We start from the raw sequence: 4,961 nt of genomic DNA, 5'->3' as shown, positions 1-4,961 counted from the left end.
CCCCCAGGAATGATTGAAGAAGGCATATTTCATGGAGGTGCTCCGAGCTGCAGGGATGAAAGCAATGTCATCCTGCCATCAGTGGCTATGCACCTTCAAGTCCTGCATCTCAGCCTTGCAGCAACACCTGAGTCATTTTGTGGCTCTAGCTCTTAATTTCTCCATGCAACAGCTTCCATCACTACTGTAGAAATAAGATTTCTGTGTCTCACAAGTGTTGCGTATATATATACAAAACAACAAGAACAATAATAATTATACTGTTTGCAAGGCGAAGAATACTATAAGCAAGGCAGGGTGAAGGAAGCATACAAAGGACTATAGCTAGGGAAGTATTATTGTCCTTTTACAAATGGAAAAAAGTTGTTGGCTAAATGACTTAATCCAGGAATTGAATGTATAGGTTACACATCAGCCCTCAGCAGGAACATGGTACCATAAAAGAATTAGTGCCATAACACACTTATGTTTTGCTCCAAAACAAAATTAAACATCAGATTTACGCTTTTGTTTTGACTTCTGTAGATTACTATTTTCTTCTTATCACCATCTTGAAAAGTTTATTGTATGAACACTTTAGCAAAAGAACACAGAAAAGCAGAGCTGAAATCCTATACTTTTTACTGTATGTTTTTCCTATTTTTACCTGTTTTACATATTCTTTTGCATAAGAGTTGGGTCACTGCTCAAGTTGAACCTGAAATTCAAAGTGAACTTCTGGGAGGGGGAAAAAGCTCACACAGTCTCTCAATGAAAAACTGGTTTTGCATAGCGTTGTGTTTTTTGACCAAAGAGCAAGTCTGTTGATTGAATCAATGACTGCTCTGAGGGCAATAAAAGTCACACACAAATGCTGGTTCTTTCTTTAGGAATCTTTATAAATCATATGAAAAAGGGTAAAGCAATTATCTGAAGTACAATGGTCTTTCTTAAAATCTGACTGCTTTTCAAAAATAGGTTTACTATCTCCCCTCAGGACAATAATTTTCATAACAGAAGTCTGGCAAAAAATTTTGGTAACTACATCAAGTAAATATATAAGTCTACAAGTCTTGCCTGTCTCCTATACAAGGATAATTATATTTCCTTTCCAGCTTAGTGGAATCATTTCAACTTTTGATTATTTGATTAAAAATTTAGCAAGAGGCAAAGAGTCCACCAGACTAGGAAATAACTATAAACTTTTCTAGGAATTGAGCCCATGCCAAAAAAGCTGTACTGTTCCTCAATGTAAAAAAAGACTTCAGCGAGCTCCCCTTCAGTAATAATCTTAAGAACCAAATGTAAAGGAAAATCACAAGACATGAATAGGTCTAGGCCCTCAAAAACATCTTAAAAATGGCAGATCTAATGGGCTGAAATTAGAGTATCAACATCAAATACACATTGTTTATGCCTGAGGCTATAAAGAAAAAAAAATGTTTGAAGTCCTTGGCTTTTCATGTGTGTGATAAGTCTGCAGCATGTATTATAATAGCAGAAGCCAGACAATAGACTTGTATTTATTCTTTCAAGCAGCCAATAGAGATGGGCAAGAATTGTTTTAATACTTAGCATTCCACTGGAAGGCTGGCATCTCCATACAATGTCAATGCATAAAAAAGGAGTACTGCATTGTCAGTTTTAGACCTGAGTCAAGTTCTGGTTCAACCCACAATTTCCTGGCTTTTCCATGTTAACAAAACCATATTTGTAACTTACTATTATTTGTATTGCTTTGCTTTATAGCTTTAGAGATTTTTGTCATCCCATCATTATTTTTAAAGTGAATTTCATGTTTGAAAAATTGCTAGATGGATATTGTTTATACTGTCACAGCAGTGTCCCCCAGCCAGGATGACCCCAAGAACACTCTGTCAGCCCAGTCTCTAAAGCCAGAATTCTAGGGTGGTCCTCAATAACCGCTCTTGAAACCTCAGATATCTGATAGGCAGAGACAGATGCCACTGAGAGCCTCACCAACTATTTCTGAGTTTGAAGCATGCAGGAAAGAGCAGGTAGATTAGGTAAGCCTAGGGCCACCCCAAGCAGGAGTCAGTACTGACCCAATTTATAGTTACCCTTTAGAGATCAAGAACCCCTGATTATTCCCTAAAAAGGTATGACATGGCAAACAAATCAATAGTAAATGACCTTTTGATAGTTTTCAGAGTGGAACAAGTTTTTCCTTTGCTGCCCTATCAAGTGCTTCAGCCCCACTGTGGAAGGTACAAGTTATTTGTTAAGGCATTGAACAGGGGTTTTCAACCTTTTTTTAATAAGTGTACCCTGTCAGCCAGATGCGGGAGGGGAGGTGGCACACAGCCAGACGTGGAGCAGCAGCAGCACAGGGTGGTGGGTGGTAGCAGTGGCTGGCACGTGTGAGCTTCTCCTCCACTGCATCTGGCCAGCTGGGTGGCGCGTGTGCAGCCCACAGAAAGGTGCTGCTGCCCTCACCACTCCCCCAGCCCTGCTCCTGGGAGGTGGCGGTGCAACTCAGTGGGTGGCGGTGCTCCATTCTCACCCACCCACACGTACCCCTTTGGGCAGTGGCCACCAACCACTCGATCCCGATTGACTGGTGGAATGGATGTGGGGAGCAGCTGGGATGAAGTCTGGGAGCAGCAGGATGTAGGAGCAGCAAGACACACATGGCTGGGCTGAGCTGCACCCCCTGCCACTGGGGCCAGGTTGGGTGAGTGGGACAATCCCCTTCCATACTTCCTGCCACTGGGTGAGTGAGGCCCCAGCTGGGCTGGGCCAGGCAAGGTCAGGGGCAGGTCAGAGCCCTGGTGGCTCATCTAGGCATGTGGGGGGGCTCCCACCACTGCATGCAACCCGGTGGAGGCCCAGAGGGCACATGTCCACCCCGATCTGTGAACAGGGTGAGGCAGCTGCCACTGCGTGCTGGGCTTTGCACCCCAAGTCCTGCTGCAGCTCAGGGTGAAAAACCTGGGGTGCAAAGCCCTGTGCACAGCGGCAGATGCCTCACCCCATGCACAGATCAGGGGGACACATGCCCCCCCCCAAACGTGGGGCAGCGAGAGCAGCTGCAGCAGTGGTGAGGGTGTGAGTGGGGCTGGAGCAGAGACAGGCCCTGCAGCTGGGGTGAGGTGGTTCATCTGTGAGGCATGGGGACGGGGGGCACACACCCTGGGAGGGCATGGGGGTATGTGCTCCTGGATCTGCGAACAGGGTAGGGCAGGGTGGGGCAGGACGGGCTGCAGCTGTGGGCTAGGGCCAGGCTTTTCCTGGCGGGAGGGCTGGGCCACTGGGAAGAGCCTGGCCTATGGAGGCAGCAGAGTTGGGTGCGGAGCCATGGTGGGGGCTGCAGCCACCCAAAAAATTGCTGTAGCTCCCCCAATCTACCATTCCAGTGCTGCCACTGCCCACCCTGAGTGAAGCACAGACAGGGACACCTCAGCACAGCCTTCCGCTCCCTCTGCCCCTCCCCGCACAAGGCATGGGGTCTATGTGCCCAGGATCTGCATGGGGCTGGGTGGCTGCAACTAAGGGCTGGGAGGCTGCACTGTGCTCAGACTGGGAGGCAGGGTTGGGCGGGCTACAGTTCCCCCCACCATAGCCTCCCAGCACCACCACCATCACAGGCCAAGAGCTCTTCCCAGTGGCCCAGCCCCACCTCGAGGAAGAGCCCAGTCCTAGCCCACAGCTGCATCCTGGCCCATCCCACCCTGCATGCAGATCTGGGGGCACGCGCCATCCCCCTCCCGTGTCCTCCCAAGGTGTATTCCCCCCCACCATGCACCCCAGATGAGCCACTCATGGCTCTGTCCTAACCCCCACCCAGCTATAGGGCCCGCCCCACCCCAGCCCAACTCTCTCCCTCACCATCATTGGGGTGGGGGTGCAATTTGAGAGGAATTGGAGCTAGGTTTGGGGCCTTGATCTTCCCCCCCACCAGATCTTCCCCTTCCCCCACCTTTCCCCCACAGATTTACCTGCTGGGGGAGTGCGCCACCAAATAATTTTTTCTCCCTTTGCCTTGATCTGCCCCTCCCCTCTCCCCTGCCCTCCCCACAGACTTACCTGGGAGGGGGTAGATCTTGGTTTGCTTTTAAATTCCAGAGTGATCTCCTACTGAAAAGGATGGAGACCACTACCCTAGGACCTTCCCAAGTACCCCTGAGGTTACGCATACTCCCGGTTGACAACCCTCGGCATAGAACTTAGGAACGTGAAAAGCAAAGACACAATAGAGAGGGTACTGGTTTTTACATGAATTAAAACAGTGGTAGTTACTGCCAGTTCTAATGGAGGATTCTTGGTGGACAGTTCTCCATAGCAAAAAACCATCAATTACTTTCATTGGATACAGGCATTTGGCTTTTTTATAAAATACAGCGTATATTTAATTCCTAAGGTGAATTCACGGAGCTCTTGAGAAACAGGTGTTATATCAAGCTTTTATACTTAGTCTCTTATGAACACCTGATTCTCCACAGCATTTAAAGAAACAAACAACTTTATGGGATTTAGGAGCCCAGGTTCCGTTGAACATCAGCTTTTGAAAATCATCTGAAATGAAACACTTCTGTTGAAGTTTCTTCCATATTTCCCACAAAATTTAGGAAAAACCTAAGTAGGTTTTGTCCAGGTATATAAGTTCCATGAAGTGCTTTGACAGAGCTTGATCAGACAACATTTTTTTTTTGCTTTCTTAGAAAATTCATAGATATCTGGGGTGAAATCCTGGTTGTATTTAAAATCAGTTTTGGAAAGTGGAAAGTTTTGCCATTGCCATCAGTGTTGTTACAGTTTGGCCTGTAAAGTCCTGAACTAAAGCCCACTGCAGTCAGTGGGATTCTTTTAATTGAAGACAATGGACTTTTAATCAAATAAACTCATCTTCATTCCTGGCAATTCTGCTAGTATGTTTGTGTCAAAATGTAAAGCTCTTCATACTGAGAGAACTGAGCAGGAGAGGAAAGAGAGGGGGAGGAGTGGCACTCTATATCAAGGAG

This window comes from Gavialis gangeticus, unplaced genomic scaffold (assembly GCF_001723915.1).
Source record: "Gavialis gangeticus isolate Ggan-Ray unplaced genomic scaffold, GavGan_comp1, whole genome shotgun sequence".
Classification (NCBI taxonomy): Eukaryota; Metazoa; Chordata; order Crocodylia; family Gavialidae; genus Gavialis; species Gavialis gangeticus.
The sequence above is the reverse complement of the archived record's forward strand: the minus strand, read 5'-3'. Positions refer to the sequence as shown.